The 11,645-nt window shown below is 47.8% G+C and overlaps 1 protein-coding gene across 1 annotated transcript in view; it reads right to left on the reverse strand.

Moving 5' to 3' along the window:
• Positions 1-10,561, reverse strand: part of PRAME (PRAME nuclear receptor transcriptional regulator) — a 23,576-nt gene extending 13,015 nt beyond the window's left edge. The window contains exon 1 of the mRNA XM_045289645.1: positions 10,520-10,561. The gene's annotated coding sequence lies outside the window, so the exon portion shown is untranslated. The remainder of the gene's footprint in view (positions 1-10,519) is intronic.
• Positions 10,562-11,645: the final 1,084 nt, after the last annotated feature.

Below are 11,645 nucleotides of genomic sequence, written 5' to 3' on the forward strand. Positions count from 1 at the left end.
AAAAAAAATAAAGACAGTAAAAAAAAAAGTAGATCAAGTGAGAAAAGTTATGCATTGGGTTTTCAACTGCATGGTCAACAGTTTAAACCCATCAGCCACTCCCGTGGGAGAAAGATGACTCCCATAAAGAGTTACAGGTTCACAAATCCACAGGGCCCGTTTACCTCTGTCCTCTAGGGACTCTGCAAGTCAGGGTTGACTTGATGGCTGTGAGTTTGGGTTTGCTATCGGCAGTAATCCACTTTCCAGTGCACTCCTGTCTGAAGGCAGAACTGTTCACATTCCTGGTCAAGTTCCAAGGAAGTTCAATGGAGGCTTTAGTCATGTGGTGACTCTGCAAATGAATTTGGGGCTTTCACTGTCATCCATAGCGTTCTGAAAACCGGGCCTCAGAATTTAAGCTCTGTAAGTCCCTCCTCTGATCTTGGATTTTACTATTTATAATCCTTGGATCACAGATATTGGTGTTCTCTTTCTGTATGGACTCAGCTGTCACCTTACTTAGATGCTTTCTTATTTAATACAAGCCTTCAAGATCCCCGATGTTATTCTTTCTGATAGCTGGGCATTCTTGTATTCAACAGTGTATAATTATTTAGCCTCCCAATAGCTTGCTTTGACCTTTTTTCTTTTTCTCCCTTTTGTAGAATATTATATTCTCTTTCTACCTAACATCAGTCTACCCTATATCCTATTGCTTTCTCATTCCCCACACTATTCCTGCAACCCTGGTATTCATCAGAGTCTGATTATTTTGGTATGAAAAACTTTATATTGATTTTTTGTTATAACAGTGGTCTCATACAATATTTGTCCTTTTGTGATTACTAACAGCATGGTGTCCTCTAAATCTATCCATGTGGGGGGAACCGGTTACAAGAATCTACATGTGACCTCCTCCCTGGGGGACAGATAACAGAAGAGTGGGTGAGGGGAGACGTCAGACAGGGCAAAATATGACAAAATAATAATTTCTTAAATATCAAGGGTTTGTGAGGGAGGGGGAGCAGGGAGGGAGGGGGAAAATGAGGAGCTGATGCCAGGGGCTTAGGTGGACAGCAAATGTTTTGAGAAAGATGAGGGCGATTAATGTACAAATGTGCTTTACACAATTGATGTCTGTATGGATTGTGATAAGAGTTGTATGAGCCCCTAATAAAATGATTTAAAAAACAAAAAATAAATCTATCCATATGTTTTACAGTCAGAAATGAATACTATTCCATTGTGTGTATGTACTAAAGTTTATTGATCCGTTCTTTCATTGGTGGGCATTTCTGTTGTTTCCGTCTTCTCTTCCTGCTATCGTGTTTAGTGCTGTGATGTGCATATATATACACCAAGCAGAGGGACTGCTGGGTCCTCTACTAATTATACTCCCAATTGTTTGAGGAGGTGCCAGACTGTTTTCTAAACTGGCCACCCGTTTGTAATCAGTACTGTAATTTCCCCAGCTACCTTGGCTGCCCAGGAATGCAGGAGGAAGGCTGCCCAGTCAAGAGGAAGGAGGTGGAGTGGGTGGGAAGAAGCAGGAGGCAGATTTGCATGAAGGCTCCTCCCTTATGCCCAGATGGGGCAGAGGTTAAAAGAGGTCGGGAGAACCAGTCCCAGATGGATGACAGGACACAGCACTCCTGAGGTGTCTCCACCACGGTCTGGTCTCTCTCCTCAAGGCGCAGGTGAGGGAACCAAGGGAAAGGACCAGCAGGGCCTCCTGGACTGATCCTTGTCCTGCCTTCTCAGGCTCACCTATGGCCAGTACTGGATTCACCCAGCGTGCTTTTTTCTCTATATAGGGTCCTGAGCCCAGTCCTCCCTGACTCGGCCTCCCTCAGTCTCTAGGACTCTGGACAGACAGTCACCATCTCCTGGTCTGGAAGCAGCAATGACATTGAGCGATATAACCATGCCTCCTTGTTACAACAGCCCCCAAACAATTGATTTACTGTGTCAGTAATGAGGCCTCAGGGGTCTTTGACTGATCCTCGGGCACTAAATCCAGCAGCACGGCCTCCCCGACCATCTCAGGGCTCCAGGCTGAGGATGAGGCCGACTATCACTCTATGTCCTTTGCTCGTAGTACTACTTCCCACAGTGTCCGGGCTCATGGGGAAAGGACACCAAAACCTCTCTGAGCTTCCAGGTTCCCTCCGCCTCCTCAACCTCATGCCCAGGGGCCTTCAACCAACAACAGGTTTAAATTGCTCTTCCAAAATAAAGTAAAAACCAACAAACAAAAGTGTTGCCGTTGAGCTGATTCTGACAAGCTTGTTTGAGTAGAAATGCAGCCCAGAGGGCGCTCCTAGCTGAGTCTTCCCGGTGTGCATCACCAAACCTTTCTCTGGGAGGCACCTCCTGGTGGACTCAACTCTGCAGCCTTTCAGTTAGTAGCCAAATGCACTAACCCTTGACACCGCACAGGGACTACAGGAGAGAAACTAATATGCTCTCAGATGACTTGGTTGGCGTAAAGGATATCTTTGCCTGTGTGCTGTGGCTCCTGAATTACACTTTTCCATGTCTTCAACGTCAGGGACAGAGAGACCAGGAGACGGCCGCTAGTGGCCATTCCCCTAAAACCCCCTCTTTCGTGTTCCCATCCACCTACCTGTGCAGACTAGTCTGGACCCAGCTCTGTCAAAATAACATTGTCTCCACCAACCCGTGGTCCACCAGAGTCTATCAGATGGCCCTCCTTGGTGGAGCCTCCTTAGGCACATCTGATGCTGAAGCAATGGCAACACATCTGAAGATGTTGCTGAGGCCCTAAAGATAAAGGTCCCCTTATCTTTGACCCAATATCTTTGACCCAATATCCAACAGTGCTGAGTGACCAGCTCTGTACTACATCCATTACAAGCATCCTCCACTCCCACTGCTGAGCCCCTGTCCTGGCAACAGCCCTTCAGATGTTCCAGTCCCTGGTGACAATGGGCTTTTTCCAACACGACTGCTGTGTCTCATGAGCGGAAGTCCCTCGGTGGTGCAATTCGTTAACTCGTTTAGTTTCCGATCAGGAAGTTGGACGTCTGAGTTCACCCAGAAGTGTTTCAGAAGAAAACCCTGATGATTTACATCTGAAAAAGTAACCTATGGACTACAGCGCTATCTGACATATATGAGGTCTCAACAAATTAGAATCAGCTCCATAGCAACTGGCTATGATGGTAGTACCACTAGGGAGGAGATGCCTGGTGGTTCTGTCCTTACAGCCTAGGCATTATTACCCTTATCTAATTTTCCCAGTAGGAGTCTTGGTGGGCTAGTGATTACATGCTGGGCTGAAACCCACAAAGTCCATAGTTTGAACTACCAGCCACTCCTTGGGACAAAGATGGGACTTACTACTTGCTCGAACAATTACAGCCTCAGAAACGAACGGGGTAATTCTTCCAGAGACCACGTTTAATTGTCAAGGTCATGGCAGAGTTACGGTCTTAGTAGGAGGATACTGGAAATGGGAAGGTGACAGAAAAACGGGGTGAAGACAAGTCTCACTTCCTGAAATGTTCCCCGTTCAGGGCCCATTGGCTTGCAGATTTTCAAGTGATTCTGAAATGAGAGAGAGTGCCCGTGTTTTGCGAAACGATGTACAAATGCGCTTTACACAATTGATGTGTGTATGGATTGGGATAACAGTTGTATGAGCCCCTAATAAAATGTTAAAAAAGAGAAAGAAAAAAAGAAATGTTGCCTGTGTCAGATGGCCCACGCCTCAAGAAAGTCTTTCCCTACAACCCTTCCTCACTCCGTCCCTTTCCTTGGCAATGAGAATAAGGATGCGGATGAGCGCAGGAGGAGGCGCAGGGGGACTAAACAGTCAGATGCACTTTCACCCTTCAAGCACGATCCGAAATCCTTTGTGTTAACCTCATCCAAATGGTTCTATGAACAAGCATCAGCATTTCCACTTCCATTTGGCAGCTGGTTGCATGGAAGCATAAAGAGAGAGAACAAGTAACTTGCTAGCGGTCTTAGAATCAAACTGTGTTAGGCACCCCCCTCACCCCTGCCCCTGCTTGCCAGAGGAATCTTGGGCAACCAGTGGTGTAGGGTACCAAAGAGACCCCAATCTCAAATATAGTTGAAAGAAAACCTTTATTAAGGATGGAACATGACAAAAACAAAACAGAGACACCGACACACCATCTGCATGGGAGAGGCCCTTAGCATGAGGTCGTTATGGTCTTGGGCAGATTCATAGCCACAGTCATGTAGTCAATGCCACGTCATAGTGACTCGATAGGACAGGTTAGAAGGGCCCTTGTGAGTTTCCAAGACTAAGGAAACACAAAGAAAGCTGTCAGAAATTCATCATGGGTAGCAGGTCAATCCATCACAGCTACAGGTAGGACTGCTGACTGAGAACAGGGCCATGTTGGGGACACGTACATTGTGTTAGATAGAATAGCTTCCAAGATTGGTCCAGGGCCTTCCTACCGAGGCTGTTCAGGGGACCACTGAATCGGCATGCCTCGTGACTATGTGACCCCCCAGTACACATGTTGATCTCCATTAAGGGCTCACTCGGTCAAGGACCTACCAGAATGCCCTAGCTGGGTTGACTGGAGGTGGGTGGAGGTAATCTACTTTCCAATACTCTCGGCCTGAGGGCAAGATTACCCACATCCTTAGTTAATGATCAGAAGGAATTGGAGGCTTCATCTTTGTAGGGATTCTGCAGAAGAGTTTGGGGTTCACTGTCATCTACAGCCTTTTGCAATCGAGGTGCTCAGAAATTAATCTCTAATACACCAGCCTCAGAGTCCCTGTTCCTAATCACCATCCTGTGACCTCTGGGTGGAGTTTCAAGGTGGAGGCATTGTTCTTAAGTCAAACTCAAGAGCAGTGGTCCAGGACCACAGGGAAAAGAATTCAAATCCTCAGGTGACTGGTTAGTATCTTCACTCTTCCCCGCTGGTGCTCAGTCATTTCTTGTCTCTTCCTCTGTCATGACCTACAGGTTGCATGCACGTTTCCTGATCAAGTGAATTTGAAGACCTATCACCACCCTCAAGATACATGAAAATGGGTGGGAAATCCCATGTTCTCATGGAATTTTTATGAGATAGTCAATGAAACCCTCTTGGGTCATTCGTTCAGTCTGCTAAGGATTCCTTGTTGAAGGGCATATTTTTTTATTTCCATTTCATGCCTACATTGACTAAGAAAGACCAAAGAAAAATCAATGCCTTTGAATTTGGGCACTGGAGAAGAATTTTGGAAGTATCATGAACTGCCAAAAGGATAAATAAATTTCTCTTGGAAGAAGTACAGCCAGAATGCTCCTTAGTGGCAAGACTTTGTCTTACATACTTTGGGCATGTGGTCCGGAGAGACCGGTCCCTGGAGAAAGAGCATGCTTGGTCAAGTAGAGGGGCCGTGAGAGAGAGGACGGCCTTCAAGGAGATGCATTGACATCATGGCTGCAGCAATGGAGTCAAGCCTGGGAATAATCATGAGGCTGCTGCAGGACTGCGCAGTGTTTCATTCTGTTGTGCACAGGATAGCTGTGGGTTGGAACCAACCCGATGGCACCTAACAACAACGAACACACAAACCACTGTGCATTTTGAATCTTCCAATTTAGAGGGCTCATCTTTCAGTATTATGTCGAATTTCAAATCTGTAGTGACCCATAGGCCTTTCTTCCTATTCTGGAAGCTCGGTTGAAATCTCCACCATAGGTTATCCTGTTGGGATTTTAAATACCGGTGGCGTAACTCCCAGGATCACAGAAGCATGTAAGCCACCACGGTACAACAAACAGACAGATGGAGGGTGTTCTTGTTCCCTTAAATATATTGTATTCCCTTCAAAACGTGTTTTAGTGCAGGTCTGAAAAGGAACCCAACTTCGGTGCGCTCACTCAATTTCACCCACAGCTGAATGAGAATGACCCTGGAGTTGGTCTTGGGAGTGCTGAACAGAATGAGAGAAAGAAAGATGAGTCTTGATAGAATCCTGCAGGAGTAAACTTCTCAGGCTGACATGTTAGTGACAACGTATTGGATCGTCAGGGAGGTCAGAGGCAGAAAACTGGTGATCATGGGGCTTTCTGGGTTGTCATCATGGGTCTTGTTTGTTTGTGACTGGGGTTTGTTGGGTTTCCAGATTAGTAGTTTCTGTCCATCTTCAGTAACTCCAATTGTATGTATATCCCACTGCTGCAAGTTATCCCACCATTCCCTAATCATTTTTCTTTTCTTCTTCTCCTTCTTGCTCCTCTGAATTTTTTGTTTTGGACAGTTTCTATTACTGTTTTTTTGTTTTGTTTTGTTTCTATTACTGTTTTTTTGTCACTAATATTTTCCCCTTTGGTGTGTTTTCTCTCATTGATCCCATCTGGTAAGATTCTCATCCGTAGTTAGTTCACTCCACAATTCATTATGTCTTCTATTTCTTTCTCTGGACTTCCTATCCCTCATCCATTTCAAAGGGAACCCTAGTGGCATAGTGGTCACACATCCTGCTGCTAACCACGAGGTCAGCAGTTCAAAACCACCAGCTACTCCTCCAGAGAAAGAAGACACTTTCTGCTCCCTCAAGAGTTATAGTCTTGGAAACACTCAGGGGCAGTTCCACGCTGTCCCATAGGCTTGCCCTGAGTCAGAATTGACTTGATGCCAATGAGGGTTTTAAAAGTTCATTTCAAGAACATTTACCTTGACCTCTTCAAGAACTAATTATAATGACCATTATAATTAAAATGACTAATAACTAATGACCATTATAAGAACTAATTTAAACTCATTGTTATCTTGGGGTTACTATTGCTCAGGAGGTAGAAAGCAGTGCATCCCCTGGCCTGATGCCCCTTGACTTCCCCAGTGTACTGTTGACACACTGTGTGTCTTAAGGCTGCTCTGCTTCTAGGATCAGAAGCTCAGATATATTGGCAGATAAGGGTAGAGAGACATGGCTGTAGCCAGGGGAGACCTCACTTCCATGAGCCCTGTGAGGATGCTGTAGACAATGCTCATGGACATGGCAGATGCTGGCCCTCGGTGGACAGCCTCATGTCCTAATAGCAGTGTGACCCATGAGACACTGTGCCCATTACAGGGCCTGGCTGGGTGAGCCCCAATCCTGGTCCTGCCTGGCCAGGTCTCTGCAGAGCAAGGGGTCATCTATCAGAGATACAGGGAAACCCTTCGTTCCAAGACATATCAGAGTGACACAGTTTCAATCATGTAGACACTGCTGTCCAAGGACACAGAACCATCAAGAGTCAAAGGTAGGGACTTGAGGTGGGTGGTTAGAGGCAGTTTAAGGAAGCAGATTTGCATAGAGGCCCCTCCCTCGCCCCAGGTCAAGGGGAGGGGATAAGAGAGGCATGGGGAGCCAGGCCCAAATGGAAGTCAGGAATCCCTGCTCTCAAAGCCTCCATTATGATCTGGGCTCCACTCTTCCTCACCTTCCTGACTCAAGAGCAGGTGAGAGAACCAAGGGCAGGACCCGCTGTGTCACCTGCGCTGACCCCTTCCCCTCCCCCTCAGGCTCACCTGGGGCTAATACTAGACCCATTAGAGTGTGCTTTTCTCTATTTTCAAGGACCTGGGGTGCAATTGGCCCTGACTCAGCCTCCCTCAGTCTCCGGAGCTATGGGGTAGATGGTTGCCCTCTCCTGCTGTGGAACCAGCAGCAACATTGGCAATTATGGCTATGTCTCCTGGTACCAACAGAACCAGGAAAAGATCCCCAAGGTCCTGATCTATCAAATCAGTAATCGACCCCCAGGATCCCTGGCCGATTCTCTGTCTCCAAATCCGGCACCACGGCCTCCCTGACCATCTCGGGGCTCTAGGCTGAGGATGAGTGCTCCAGGCCCAGGGGGAAGAGAGACAAAAACCTCTCTGAGCTCACAGGTTCCCTCTTGTTCTGCAGAAGCTTCCTCAAACTTGTCCTTAAGGGATTTCAAGAGCAGCAACACCTTGACATTCTGGTGTGAGAGCTCCCATCTCTAACTCCACAGTAAAGTCCTCAAAGGACAACAGAAACAGACACACACACACTCTCTGTCTAGGGTAAAAGACATTTTTCCATTGTCTTTGTGATGTAACTGAAGATATTATTCAATCCAACTCTCCAACCTCAGGATCAAGCAGATAAGAAGACACCTGCTCACCTCTCACGACTCTCTAGAACACCCTCCCTTAAATGCCTCTGCTGATTGGTCTGTCTTGGACGAAGCATGGTCAGAGTGCTCCTTAAAGGCAAGGATGGAAAGATTCCTCTTTTCATACATTGGACACGTTGTTGGGAGAGACCCATCCCTGGAGAAGGACTTGGTAAACCAGAGGGACAGTGAAGAGGAGGAAGGCCCTCAACAAGATGGGTTGACCCAGTGGCTACAACAGTGGACTTGTTCTGCTGTGCAGTTGTGCATAGGGTCGCCATGGGTTGGAACCAACTCATTGGCACCTAACAACACCCCTACTGCACAAATTAGCCAGGACCCAAGTCTCCCAAGCTGACACAGCCTCAGTCAACATTCTGCCCACCACAATACAGGAAGGAGATGGCTCCCTGGTGAGTCTGATGGTGAAGTTATAGTAACCCAGCAAAGATCTGAGGATCTTGTTTTGCTTTATCTCTCATCTCTCATCGTTCCCCCAATATCCAGTGGGGCTGACCAGACACTCTGCTTCATCACAACTGCCCTCCCTCTCACCACTGAGCTGAACCCCTGTCCTGGGACCCGCCCTGCAGGTGTCCTGTCTCCCTCTCAGGACAAGCTCTTTCCAAATGGTTTGTGTTTGGGTATATCCCCCGTCTCCTAGGGATTCCTCCAAACGTTCAAACTCATCGCCATGGGGTTGATTTCAACTCATAGGAACCCCACAGGTCGGGGTAGAATGGCCCTGTGGGTTTCTGAGACTGTAACTCTATGGGAGTAGAAAGCCTGGTCTATCTCCTGAGGAGTGGCTGGTGGATTCAAACTGCTACATCTTGGGGGTAGCAGCTCAACGTGTCACCACTACACCACGAGGCCTCCTTCCCCAAATCAAACTCACTGCCATCACATCTATTTTGACTTACGGAGACCCTATAGGACAAAGCAGAACTGTCGTTGTGACTTTCCAAGACTGTGACTCTTTATGGGAGTCGAAAGCCTTGTCTTTCTCCCAAGGAGCATCGTGTGGTTTGAACTGCTTGTTGACTTTGAGAGTAGCAGCCCAATGCATAACCACTATGCTACCAGGGCTCCTTGGGATTCCTAGAAACATCTGATTTCTGTGATGTGTGGTACAGTACCATGTTTTCCCTAAATCAGCTGTTCTCAACCTGTGGGTTGTGACCCCTTTGGGGGGTCGAACAACCCTTTCACAGGGGTCGCCCGATTCATAACAGTAGCAAAATGACAGTTATGAAGTAGCAACAAAAATAATTTTATGGTTGGGAGAGGATCACCACACATGAGGAACTGTATTAAAGGGTCATGGTGTTAGGAAGGTTGAGAACCACTGCCCTAAATGATGTGGTTTTTGTGTCATGCCTAGTCTCCGGCAAATGCAACCGTGGTAACAGAGATGCCTGGGGAGTCACCATAAGCAAAGGTTGGGAAACAAGGAGAATATACCCTGCCCCCGTCCTGCCTTCCATCCCTAGGATGGGAGATAGTGCATTTTCCCCAAATAACTGGGGGAGGGGAGAGAACCCTCCCCCAACTACATGGGTTCTATCCCTCCTTCCCCCATGCACACACCAATTCATAGCAGGATAAAGACCTCCTCCCTTTCCTGCCAGCCAGAATCGTGTTTCCCAGGAAGAGATAAAGTTTCCAGGAGAGAACAGGACAGAGTACTTCCAGGTCAGACATGAAACAGAGACCCTTCCATCTCTAAGTCATGAAGCCTGAGCAGACAGCGCGGGATAATTGAGAGTGGCATTGTCTGGCAGGCATTTCCATGCCAGACCTGGCTAGGGAAAATGTCTTTCTAATAGCACTGAATGTGATTGAGAGATAATCTGGGCAAGTTCATTAGTCCAACCTCCTCATCTTACCCCTTGTCTCGATTCTTCAACAAGCAGGTGCTGTCGAGTGAGGTGTTACAGGTGCATTTCAGAGTCCTTGGGGAAGGGCATGTGAAGCATGAGCAGTTGTCTGTGCCAGTGTCCTGAGGTAGAAGGAGCCTGGATTATTGCAGGAAAGGAGGGAGGCGTGGAGATTGGGGATTGGGGATCTGTGACATGGTGGATTGGGGACAGAGAGGAGGGAGAACAAGGAGCTGGAGACTGGAGACAGGTCACAGGGAGACGTGAGAAGCAGGGCAGGAGATTGGATAGATTTCTAAATGGCAAAAGGGTTCACTTGAAATGTCTCCAGCACGTTGACACGGGGTGATGAATAAGAATATAGCAATGGGAAGATGTCGACGGAGTGACACATACCAGAGGGACTCTTAGAGTGTTACTTAGAGGGAACTTTAACACAGCTGGAACACAGGAGGAGCATCATAAAGATAAATAGGCACAGACCCACGGGGTTTTGATGAGCTGGGGGCTTTTGGCTTACCTCAGTGGAAGCTGGCTGGGGCTTGACCTTGGCCCTGCCACCGTCTCTGCCGGAGCCGGGACCATTTGGAGCCCATTGGGGCGTTTGGTCTCACAGCAATAGTTTGCCGCCGCCTGCCTCGGGAAAGGGACTGGACCCTTGCAGCTCCACAGGCAGGAATCGGGGGTTCAGTTACATTGTTGCTTTTGTTCCCATCTCTGCTCTCTGTCCCCCCACGGTCTTTGAGGGCTGCGCAGGGGCTTTTTCTCCGCTCAGCAGCAGCTTGCCACCGCTGCCTCCGGGCAGGGACTAAACCCTTGCAGCTCCATGAGGGGGGGGAGGGGGGGACACTCAGCTACATAGTTGCTTTTGTTTCCATCTCTTCCCTATATTCCTGCACAGTTTAAATGGTCTTACTTTTATTTTTTTTTCTCCTCTTTGTCTCTTTCCTATTCTCTCACACTCCACTGCTGACCTGCAGACCACTCCCCTTAGCCTAGGGCTTTTACACCTGCACCACACCCATCTAGGTGAGCTTCACCCTGTGTGGCTAGCCTGAGGCTAGGGAAAGCCCTGCTCTCCCTCCAGGGGATACTCTGCCCAACTTCTCACTGGGGAATTCCTGCCTGTACAGGTACCTGGGGGCATAAGACAGCTCTGCCAACAGTCATCAACATTCCAAGCTGTTGCAGGAACCTCTGCCCAACCTCCGTAACACCAAAGCAGGCAACCCACCAGCCTTCTGGGGCACTCCCCTGAGAGGGAAGCCACAGGAGGATAAAGGGGTAGGTTAATCCCATAGTGAAATTAGCTGTAGGCAGTTTAAAGAAGCATTCCTACGAGTCTCCCAGAGAGAGCCAGTGCTCTTGGACTCCCTGGAAAATGGCACCTGGCTCCTCTAAAACAATGTAACACAAACAGCCATCAGCCCCAACGACCTCAACAAAAAACAGGAGAAACAAAAGGCAATGGCAGAAGATGTCCTGAACATAACAACATTCATAGAAGAAGCAGACAATCTGCTGCCTACAGGAGATACTACATCTCAAGGCTACAGACAAAAATAGGCTGAGAATCAAAGGCTGGAGAAAGGCATACCAAGAAAACAGCAATTAAAAAAAAGAGCAGGAGTTGCCATCCTAAACTC

The sequence above is a fragment of the Echinops telfairi genome, unplaced genomic scaffold (assembly GCF_000313985.2).
Source record: "Echinops telfairi isolate 266 unplaced genomic scaffold, ASM31398v2 ScPeMD7_29;HRSCAF=101, whole genome shotgun sequence".
NCBI classification, from domain to species: domain Eukaryota; kingdom Metazoa; phylum Chordata; class Mammalia; order Afrosoricida; family Tenrecidae; genus Echinops; species Echinops telfairi.